Source organism: Corvus brachyrhynchos, unplaced genomic scaffold, assembly GCF_000691975.1.
Source record: "Corvus brachyrhynchos isolate BGI_N302 unplaced genomic scaffold, ASM69197v1 scaffold346, whole genome shotgun sequence".
Lineage (NCBI taxonomy): Eukaryota > Metazoa > Chordata > Aves > Passeriformes > Corvidae > Corvus > Corvus brachyrhynchos.
The window spans coordinates 1911430-1923540 of NW_008238644.1; the positions used below are offsets into that span (position 1 = coordinate 1911430).

At 37.7% G+C, this 12111-nt stretch overlaps 1 long non-coding RNA gene across 5 annotated transcripts in view; it reads left to right on the forward strand.

The window, feature by feature from the left end:
- The window catches only part of LOC108447473, a 399010-nt gene that overhangs the window by 310766 nt on the left and 76133 nt on the right, over nucleotides 1-12111 (forward strand). For 3 of the 5 annotated variants that reach the window (XR_001863059.1, XR_001863058.1, XR_001863057.1), the window contains exons 5-6: nucleotides 3856-4012; nucleotides 6084-6239. The exons of 1 other annotated variant lie outside the window; for it this stretch is intronic. This is a non-coding gene — a long non-coding RNA (uncharacterized LOC108447473). The remainder of the gene's footprint in view (nucleotides 1-3855; nucleotides 4013-6083; nucleotides 6240-12111) is intronic. One more of the 5 variants, XR_001863060.1, reaches the window with a different exon arrangement.

Genomic DNA, 12111 nt, shown 5'->3' on the forward strand with positions numbered 1-12111 from the left:
CCCCTAATGTACTCAGCTTGTTTTGGAAATCACATAGATCTACCAGGGAAAAGAACTACTGTGAACTCCTAATGATATATAAATATTCCCTCTGGGAAAATAAATAAAACAATGCTCTTTTTGTAATGGTAGATATAAAATCTCATAATATAAAAAACCCACCTTGATAGTTTTTAAGCTTCTCTGTGTTTCTTGAAGATACTTATATAATGAAGAATTTCTGAAGCAGGTGAATATTAAAAGATAATGAATCATAGTTCCTTACTTGAGTGATCAGAGAACATGCAGACCCCAAATAAGTTGGATTTGAAGAGCATTAGTCCTATCTAGATAAAACCAGATTTTTCAGACAGGTGTTTGGTACTTAAATAGACAATGTCTCATCAGCTAATTGAAACTTCAGCTGCTGTTTATTGGACACTTGCTCTTTCAATCTAAAAATATAATGAGTGTTTTGTCTGACTATTGATACCTTTCAGAAAAAGTTTAGTTGCCATATGAACGTGAACTAAGGATGATGGAGAGGAGAGGAATCCATGTAAACTATTTAAAACACCATCACATTGCAGAGTAAATCTATTTGTCCTAATGAAACAGGTGATGAATACAAATACCAGACAAAAATATTCTAATGCTAATCAGACATAGGATTAGAATCAGATTTTACTGCAGTTACCAAAGAAGATAAAGCCTTTAGGAAAATGAATCACCACACATAAGAAAAATTAGGTTTCCATGCTTCATCCAGGTGAGATCCTCAGGCAGAGGAGGACCAGTCAACTCTCACACTGCAGCTGGCATTTTCTGTCTAGTTATTCTGTTTCTTTCCTTAGACATAATAGTGAAAGAAATATAATATTCCAGGCCTGCAAAAGAAAAGTCCAGTGACAATATTTGTATCCATCTTCACATGAAGAAAGGCTGAGAATTCTTGACTTCTGCAAGTCAGCCTGTGCCTATGTATAAGATTTCTTGATCTATGCAGACTGAAACAAAGGAGAACAAATTGATGGCTAACTGGAAGACTGAAAGGTTAACATCAGTTCTGAACTAAAGCTATGAAAAGGAAAATTATTTCTGAATATTGAAAAATATTTTTTAATTATGTGTTCTGTTAAACAACAGGGGCACGTGCACTCGTGGAAGCAGAATTATGAGGTGACATTTTATAATTGAGTGGGAAAACTAATTTTAAGCATCCTTCAGGGCATAATTTTTCATTGGATAAAATACAGGAATGGTATTTTATTTTAAATTGTTTTTATAATTCTAAGATGAACTGAAAAATTACTGGTCTTTAACCACTGCCTTTTCTATTACTACTTTTTCAATCAAGTTTTTCTTTGTTAAATCTCCCCTTTGATCGGGTATTTCTGATAAGACAGGACTTGCTCTGGGTTTTCAAATGTGCAGCAGGAAGACATGCAGACAGCTGAAAGGGCTTTTTAGAATCGTTAGATACCTAACAGCAACATTAAGTGCCTAAAGTCACAAAAATACAGGTCAAATTTTCTACTCCAAACTCTCTAGCAGCATTTACAGACCTGTAAAATTCCCTTCTATAGAAGGGTCTTTCCTTATAAGTATTGCCCTTTCCAGATTTAGTATCTGCTGGGCATGAAAATACAAACAAATTAAACTTAGAATAAGGCAGCAAATACCACAGATTTTAGGTGGTTCCCCCTTGCCCATGATCCTCTTCCATCACTGTGATGGGTGCCAAACCTGGTCTCTGACAGGAAACTGAAAAATTCCTCTTAAAGTACCATGGCTTGGCCTACAAAGATGGCAGCATATAAATGTCTTCAAAACTTCAGTTTAATACATTCTCTGGGAGCATTTCTGTTGTATTTTCTCTGTACATGTGTGATTCTCTTCCACTCTAATTTTTCAGCTTTAATTTGTCCTCTCTGAGCATATCATCCATTGTTAGGTTTTACTTTTTTCTTAAGATGAAGGGGAAAGCCTCAGTCAAGCAGACTCTTATGAAACCAGACAAAAGAAAGAACTAAAATTACAATAGACAATAAGATAATGTTAAGAAAAAAACCCTGCAATTTTGTGAGGAAAAATCTATATATTCTTTATCCCTGTAAACAGCTGCAATATCCTCAGGATATTTCCTCCTGTGCCCATTCACTCACACAGCTGCAACATCTTCAGTTCCTGTATCTAAACAGAGATTTTTATCAAACTACCCAATTAAAGTAGTCTGAAAAGAGGGGGAGAAAATGCCTTATATAGTTCACCGTTTTTGCCCAGAGGGCAGGTAAAGAACCATCTTTTTTTTTTTTTTTTTTGTATGTAGGCAAGTAATATAAATAAGAAAGCATAAATAGATTCCCTGCCTATATTTGTATCAAAATGGCTATGGTTTCTCATTTCAGATTCATTATTTTGGCTATTTTTATTGAATTATGCCCTGTCACTGTTAATTCAAATAACGTGAAAGTTTTACTGGGGTTTGTTTTTTTAAATACCTGTAAAAACTTCCTTGGTGTTGATAGAAGCAGACATAAGTCAATAATGAGAGTTAAAAAAAACCCAAACCTGTCTCAAGAGCTATTCTTTACTGGACAGAACTAGAACAATTGAATGTTGAATTCTTTCAATTCAGAATAAATTATGCAGAATAGAGGAGATCCAGAACATTTCATTACGGCTTTTCAGAGTTACAAAATATTAAAAAAAAAATTTAAAAGACCCCATTAAATAACAATGGCTCAGGGGTTTAAACCTTCATTTCACAAAAAATTAAGAAGAAAATTACTTTAATGAGAAAAAGATGCAACTACTCAAGTAAGTGTACCCAAAATAAGAGTATGAATGCCTACCTGACTGAATAAATCCTCTAACTAAAAAATTCCTCTTGTAAACCCACCTGGAACACGTTGTTGTGAACAATTAATAATTTTGGCTCAGAAATTCAGTGGTTCAATCCTACTATGCCAACCAAATTTCTTGCAAAAATGTATAAGGAGTTCAGAAACTGGCAAAATTAGCACATTATTTGGTTTGATTATACTGTCCTAATGTAGGTATAGTAAATATAGTAATTGAATGAAAAATGTGTCAACAGAACCACTAAATTTTGATAGCTGGATTAAAATTGTAGTTTAGATTAAGAAGAATAAAGTGTTTCAATGCTTGTGGCCAGCATGCCAGAGGCAGTGAAGTAGTGACACATCAAGTGAGATGCATCTTTCTCTAGGCTTCCCCAATAACTTGGGACACTGAATGAGTTCAGTCAGACAGGCTGGTGGGGATGATGGAAGAGGTGCTATAAGCACTCGTTCACTGACTAAAGCAGCCTTTCTGGCTTTGAAATGAACTGATCCAATATACAGAAGGTTTTCCTATTCCAATTCAACCAGAATTTTAAAGCCACCCTCAAGCGTTCTGAATCAAAGGTAACATAAAAACTGCTTTTAGCAAAACTGAGGAAAAGAGCATCAAAACTTCAAACCTCAGCCAAACAAAGGAAATGAACAAAAAGAAATCCCAGAGCAGAATTATACTCAATGAAATCCTGCATTAATGTTTAATCTGTTGAGCCACAGGGTACCTTGTAGGCAAGTCAGTTAATTTTTTTCCTGCACTGCAATTTCCCCACATATAAAATAGGACAGAAACATTTACTTAGTTGCAGTGGTTGTGAGAATTTAAACCCTGCACACATCCCTGCTTTGCAGGCAGCAACAGCCATTTGCACAGTGCTGGGCTGGGGGAAGTATCATTAATCATAAAGAACATTAATCATAAAGAAGAGATCAAACATTTTTCTGAATTGTTCTGACAAAGGTAATTAATGCTAAAATCCACGAAAGAACTTTAGTCTACTTGCACTTCTTCCAGCTTTGGGCATCTCGCTGACCTGCCTAAATCAGAGGCCTCATCATTCTCTGCTCCCTCTGCAGCTTTTTGGGTGGGAGTGATGCTCCAGATTGCATTCCAGATCCTGCCTGGTACAAATCACCCTCTGCAGCTGCCTCCTCTCCACACACAGTCTCAGGTGAGCACTTCAGGTGTCCCAGTTTCAAACAACAGTTAAAAAACCTTCTTAAGGAAGAATTCAGGTAATAAATCCAAAAATTATGGTAGGTATTCCAATGTAACTGGGAACCATCCAACTTTTAATCTCCAAAACTCAGGCTTCATTTTTAACAGCACAAATGTCAGCTCTTGCACTAACAACGTCTTACCAGCACCCCCAGATTTGTGTGTAACACTCCATGCCCTGAAAACTCCAGTTTAAGACTGGCTTACACCCAGTTTTACCCATGCTGCAGGTGCATCTCTTAAAGCTCTTATATTTACACTGATCTATGGTGCATTCATAAACAAGCATGCTTTTACTCTATTCCTTAATTTTATGCAAAATTTGAGGACTTGGAGCTGTTGTGCTGGGACACATGCAACAGAGGTTAGAATTTTCACTGTTAACGAGGACACAATTTAATGACCCTGAGAATGGGTTGTAAGAGACAATGCTATGCCAAGTTAATGGTGTTTTCCTGCAAAAGCCAATTACTTTAGTCTACAAGGATAATCTATTTCATAGGAACAAGACAGGGTCACAGAAAGATTTCCATATTTTATAATTATCTTTAGGAAACAAGCAAGGGGAAATACAAAAAGTGTTGCTGATAATACAAGGCACCAGGAAAAAAACCCCAAAAAACATAGGTGAGGCTCCTGTAAGAGGCATTTGTTGCTAGGAGCAGGATGGCTTCACTATTAAAAATCCTTTTCTGAAGACAGGAAAGGAGGAAATAAAAATAATTCTTCATCAAAACAGCTAAAAATATCTTTCAAATGTTCTTCCCAATTTCAAGCATTGGTAGGAGTGTTGAGGTTTTTTCCCCCCTCTCATGTCTCCATTTTCTCTTTTTTATTGGTTGACTATTTCCCTCTCAAAACTTTTCCTATCAATATTTAAAAAAAAAAAAGTTTTCTTTGCTGAAAGAACAGTAGTACTGAGAAAATCGCATATATTTTCAAACCAAGAGAGGCCAGTTACATCCACTGACCCATTGATTTTTCAGCTACAAGGTAATTATAAAGCCTCTGGGTTCTTAGCAACACATGGAAGAAGAAAAAAGAGTTTAAATCATATTCTTCTCCAGTGAGATATTCTACTTGGAAATAGATTTTTATTTAAAGGAATATTATGAGGGAAAAAAACCAGAAACAACCTAACTTCAGTCAGTTCTTTTCCTGTCTACTATTGTTGAGGCAGCTTCAATGGTTCCCCAGGGCAGGTGATTGACTCTCCCAGATTCTACAGCTCTCTGTAACAGCTCTAGAAAAGAGAAGCAACTTTTTGGAGAAATACATTTATGAAGTTACAGAGTGCCACAGGTTGGAGTTTATTTGCCTGTGCTCTGAATTGTATCAGGTATGTCTTAGCAGAACTGTCCTTAATGCAAATAACAAGAATATGAAAGCTTCAATGGCTCCCCTCAGACCTTTCCATTGAAATGCAACATAGTCATGTACCATGCAGAAGCTGCATACTAAAAAAAAAAGAGAAAAAAATTAAAAATCCATATTTTTCTCAAAGTAGAACTTGTGTCTAAATGATGGAATCGTTTTACAGTGGGAAAGCAACTATATGTCCTCATATTCACTTTTTCCTTGAGCTGCATGTTCAATTATTGCTTAATCAGGAAACACCTTTCTACTTCCTATAAAGTATTGGTTCACTTCCTAGTTAGACATCTCTGTGTGCTGGCACTCAGCCCAAAGATATTATTGTGGCTTCTCCCTGTACTTCAGAAATCTCACAAGCAGCCTGCTGGATGTTTCAGGTGTGATGGTTTAATTATGAATAAGGGTAACAGGGTTGCCTGGGGATTATTGTTTTTTTTTTTTCTTAATTGGAGAAAACTTGGCATGGAAACAAGACATCAGAGGAATATGATTTGCTTCAATTAAAAAGGAAAGAAAAAAGGTAAATTTGCCTACACAGAACCAGCTTTTCAGACCAACATATAAATATTAAATGCATACATGTACCATTGAATGAGAAGCAAAAACAAGACAGTGCTTAACTGGTATTGCTATCCATACCGTGCCTGCAGATTTTACACCCTCTTTCACAAATGATACTGCAAGGACTCCAGGATGAAAATCAGAAGCTATTCCAGAGCCAGCTAGAAGGTGACAGCATTCAGGAACAAAAGGACTCTGCAGCCACCCCTACCCAGAAAAGAAGGAACGGGGACCACTGAACACAGGTATGTCCCAGCCACCATTTATTACTGCCACATGCCCTGCTAGCATCAACTGCTGGGCACCTAGCTGTGAAGAAAGCACATCCCTTACATTTTCTCATTTTCAACTGTTTTGGCACAAGCAGAAAAGAAAACAAACTCAAAAAACAGTGAAAGCTGAATCTTTTCTCTAGCCCAAGAGGTTAACTATCAGTTATTCTTTTTAAGCCAGCAGCCTGTGTTTTGTGTTAGGAAGACAGATCTAACAAATCTGGATGGTGTATATGCAGGGGAAGTTATTTTTCAGTTTGGGAAAATGGTACTGAGGCCTCTTCCCTTACGATTTTTTTCAAAAGTAATTTCCAGTAATACATTAAACTGAAATTCAATTACAAAGCAAATATATCTCAGCTAATGTGAATATTGGCTGGGCTAGCAAGGAGAAAGAAAGGGATGATAGAGTTACTGAACACCAAAAAGATGGTGTGTTGTGAAAAAGATTATTTCTAGGTTTATTCCGTCATACTTGAAAGTCCAGGTGGCACTTCAGTGGACCAAGAAGCACTGAAAATTATTTCTAAATTCTGCAGCATAAACTCAGAACTAAGAGAACAACTTTGAGTGGATTTTTATGGTGTTTAATGAGAGATATAAATAAAAATTAAATGCCTCTTCATAACCTCAATAATGTGTGATATAGCAATTCTTTGCTTTCATTGCACAAAGAGAAAAGGTCTTTCACATGTGATCTTTAGTTGTAAAAAGCAGAGGAGCCTAAGTGTACATGGAGCACAGCTCGCTTGAAGGAACACATGTGATTTAGGAAAAAAGGCAGTTTATTTTTAAATAAATGGTTTTGAAAACAAAACCTGTTTCTGGAAAAAAAAAATCCTAATATATTGCTTTGGGGAAATGATAGACTGAAAATATGTTTACCAGAAGTGGGAAAAGTAAAAAAGGATTTCGAGGTCCTCAAAGAAGCTATAGTGTGCTTTTCTGCATCTTATTTTCCTCTGAGTGAGGAACTTCAGCAGAACAATTCTTCAGCAAAGCACCACAGTCCTGACTGCTCCCAAAGACACCAACATGGAATATGAGAGACCACAGAAGAAAATAACAGATATTTTCTAACAAGTTCCCAAGCTTTAATCCCTCAAATTGTCACATCTCATAAAAACAACACGAAATTTTTAACTCCCCTGTCTTGTCCTAGTCTCACACCCCACACAAATCAAAATAAGTAATGGCAGGAAAATAAATTATGACTATCCAAACAGCAAGAGCTTTGGGGTTCACAGATTGCATGGCAATAGTTCTTATCACTACCTGGTTTGTCTACTCAGTGTAATAGGTACAGTCCATGACAACTGACTCATAAAACTTAGATATTTGGACAGCAATTAATGTCAAAGACTATGGTAACACTTCACAGCATCCTTAAAAATGTTCTTATGGGTTCGAAAGCATGTTATTCTCTTCTGAGACAATTCATCTAGCATTATTCTGAGACCACAGCTACCTCTGGTTTCTGATTTCTACGTTTTCTGAAGATCTCTTCTCCATAATGTCCAGCAGTTCAGCCAACTGTATTGTTGTATCAGTATTACGGATGCTTGAATGTCCAGCAAAGAGATTCCATGGAATCTACCCTGCAATAAAGACAAATACATTTACCTGTCATCTGGCATATACAGCTGAGGCTCAGACAAATTCACTTTGTGCAAATTTAACTTGTGTTGAGCCAACCAAAATGAATTATTATCACAGAACAACTGACAGATGACTAATAGGTGAAAATAAACACGAGGTTAATTAAATCTTTTACTTGTAATAGGATGGATAATATACTTTTCTTTTGGCCATGCTGTTCTTACCAGAATAAGAGAAGCATTCAATATGTTCTGCTTCCAAAGGAAGAACGGAGGCTGTAAATTTTAAGACAGTTATGGAGAAGTTCTAGAAACAGTTGGCAGATCATACCAGCACCTAAGGACCATCAGTTGGGAGAAAATCATAATGATTTTCTGACAAAAAAATTCCATTTCTGAAGGAAAAAAATTTCTCTGAGAAGATGCTAAGTGTCCACTGGAAATTAATAAAATGTAGTGTTTTACTGGGAGTCTACTTGACCCTGATGTTTTGACAACCTAACTGCCTCTAAACACCTCACTTTGGTCAGATTAAACCAGTATCAAATGCATTTTGTTATGTTAGCTCTCCTGATGTGTATAGTAATCCTGCATCCCTTTTTTGCCCTGTCAAAGTACTCAGAGGATAATTTTCATGGACCATTTTCCACCTGAAATTGTCAGCATTAAAGTACCTGCTCTGTAGAACTGTCAAGAGTCCCTCTATGGTCAATGAAAGGAGAAGTGGCAGTGCCATCCCTCTGGGTCGTTCTTCTCTTTTTCTTCTCTCCTTCTCTCCCTTCCCACTATAAGAGAGCAGCTCTGGGACCACTCTACAAAATATATGTTATTTTTTGGCACATCCTGAGCTGCATCAAAAGCAGTGTGACTGTGACCAGTAGGTTGAGGAAGGTGAGTCTGCCCCTTTAGTCCAGTGTTGAGAGACCCCAACCAGAGTGCTGTATCCAGCCCTGGGACTCCCAACATAAAAAAGACAGAGCTCCTCAAGAGATTCCTGAGGAGGACCACAAAGATGATCAGAGAGCTAGAGCACCTCCTCTATAAGGACAAGCTGAGAGAATTAGGATTGTTCAGCCTGGGAAAGAGAAGAGAAGGCTCTGGGGAGACCTTAGAGCAGCCTTCTAGTACCTAAAGGGGCTACAAGAGAGCTGGTGAGGGACATTGTACAAGGGCATGGGGTGATAGGACAAGGGGAAATGGCTTTAAACTGAAAGGAGGTAGGTTTAGATAAGATATATGGAAGAAATTCTTTACTATGAGGTTGGTGAGGCCCTGGCACAGGTTGCCTGGAGAGCTTGTGGCTGCGCCATCCCTGGAAGTGTTCAAAGTGAAGTTGGGTGGGGCTTTGAGCAACCTGGTCTAGTGGAAGCTGTCCCTGCCCATGTCAGGGGAGTAGATCTAGATGATCCTTAAGGTCCTTACCAACCCAAACCATTCTGTGATTCTATGAAACTAAGTCTAAGGAACTTCTGAAAAAGCACATGGGCACTTTTGAAAATATTGCCCTTTATACCTTTAGTGAAAAGCATTTTCTTCCTGTCAAACCTAAAAACCAGATGAAAACGGAAAGAGCCCTGTTAGGTAGCTAACATAGTCAGCACCACAGTGACTTGGACTGAAATGCCTGTTTTAATCTTCCCAGAGTAAGTTTCCTGAACTGTCTCTTTCTGTTGTTCTTCTCACTTTGAATTTAATAGCAGTTCCCCCTGAATGACAACCAAATGCTGCGTCCTACAGAGCTGGCTGTATCCACTCATGCAATTGCTAACTCACCTACCACTGAGAGATCCAATTACCCCACCTCCTCTTTCATGTTCCTTAGTCATTTCAATCTGCAGCTGCACTTCTGCTAAGGTTCTCTCTTGTTTCTTCCCCACTTTCCTTCTCCTTTCCCTCATGGTTATATTTATCTCTGACCTTCATGCTATTTGCCAGATTTATTTTTTTATTGTTGAATTTCACACCTCAGTTTCTTTTTTTGTAATATGGTGCTTTCTGAGCAATGCTGTGGAGCAGCAGCTTTCTCTTCTGCCTTCTTGCTTCTTTACTGGGAGGGCAGCCTGGCTCCCTTTCTGGTTTAATATCGGAATCCATACTGCAATCAGGGGAAAATATACTGATTTTCTTTTTGCCATATTGTATCTTCATGTGAAAAGAAGAATCCCGTAAGACAAAGAACCATTTCCAAGGACCCATTTCAGAACCTTAATGGAAATTTTCCTGAAACTTGTCTTACCCTCTGTCTTTCATTCTCTCAATTTAAGCAATACACCTGAGATGATGTTTGTCAGGGATCTTGTGCCTTTCCATCCCTGGCACTGAAGGAACTAAATCAGTCAGTAAAGACTATAAAAAGTTCTGGGGTTTAATTATGAGCTAAACTCAAATATCACTGAACGTGCTAAAACCCCAGGGGAAGCCACATAATACAACCTGTCAAAGCCTCAGTCTGATCAAAAGTAAATTACACCAAAAGTTAATTGTTGGGAAAAGACAAATTTTTGTGTATTCTGACTCCTTTTTAAATCATTCTATTTAATAATCATAGGGTGAATTTATCGGATTTTTAAATGGTTAAGATTGCTAGCATGAAATACAACTAGCTACAGATGCTCTGGGAAAGCAAAAGCAAGGTATAGCTGCTTCTAGAGAATTTTTTCCCAAAAATTATATGCTTAAAATGATGCAATTTCAGTCAATACAGAATCTATTGACTGTGCTTCTAGTGTCTTTTGTTAAAAAAATAACAGCAGCCTTTCTCTACTCTATCCCTCCTCCCCGATTTTCTTGCATGAATCAGATTTTTGGCAAACGGGCTGCACTCTCCTTTTATCTGAAATTTCTCCCCATATGCTGAACAAGATTTAACCTTTTGTACCCATTTATTACATCACCAGGCCCACATCCACTGCTATACATCGGGAAAACAAGCAGCACAACAGTGAACAGAATGGTAATTACAGCCCTGGCTCCACCCCAAGCCTTTCTACAAATGTGTGAGCATGCACACACACGGAGTCAGAAGGGAAGGACAAACACAGATCTTGATAAATTATCTGTGGCTTAGCAGAGGTGATCCATGGAGTTCACTTTCCTGTTCTCTTCAGAGGGAGTCACCTTGCTTGGTCTAGGACTTGGTGGGGACTTACAAACTGCTGAGGCTGATTCTCACACACGAGCTCAACACCTTTTTTCTCATGAGCATGGCTTGTCCCCACGTCCCCACGGTCCACTGAAAGTGCTGCTCTGTTATAATCGAAATACACAAATTCATTTGCATTAGATCAAATCAAACATTGCCTGTTCCTCACAGGAATGAGCTGCCACACTGTGAATCAGAGCATAAATCGGCCAGAAATACACTCAAAGAAGTCCTCAGGTTGGCAACTGCTCTTGACTCCTGAAACCCCAGCAGATAACTTTGAGAAATTTGACAGTAAAAAGTTTCACATTTCAGTTCTTTGCATGACAGCCAAGAACATGGATATCACATGCACTCACTATAATTTGAACTGTACTGAGTCACCAGATTTGTGAATTTGTATCTTTAATAAATTGGAAATACATAATAGACTGTCTGTCTCCCCACACAAGCCCTTTTTATAAAAGATTTAGAAATGTACTGCCTTCAGATAGAAAGGTTACTTAAAGGTTTGATGCAAAGTCTACTCTACCTGCCCATGACTCCAGTCTTGCAAAAAATGATCATACCTGAATTTCATGAGACTACAATGGTAAGTGCTTAGAAAATTAGGGTTAACTTGCTCCTATAAAATGCTTTGTGTACTTTTAGTCCAAACCAACAGGTGATGAAGATGATTAGCCATCTAGCAAAGAATGGAGAATTCAAATATTCAGCAGGCAAATCTCTTTGGCAAAGAGAGAACTTTCTTAAACAGAATACTTGGTCATTTAGTTTTGTAATTTTTAAATTGAAGATGGTGAATTCTTGTGAATCCATTTATTTCAGGAAAGAACTGTCAAAAAGCTAAAACTTCATTATGGAAAGCTTTGGTCTTTCTAACACATACATGTCTACCTTGGATAACAGTATCTGTAAAGGATCCTTAAAAATACAAAGGATTTTAGCCCCAACCTTTCATCTTAACCTTAAGCGTTATCTGGAGTATGGGACTAGGAAGCTTTCCAAAGATTTAATTGACTACCCTTTCCCTATTACTGCTCATTGACAGTTACATTTTTCTATATTCTGATGTGAGGTAAATTAATAAGCCATGAGCAAAAAA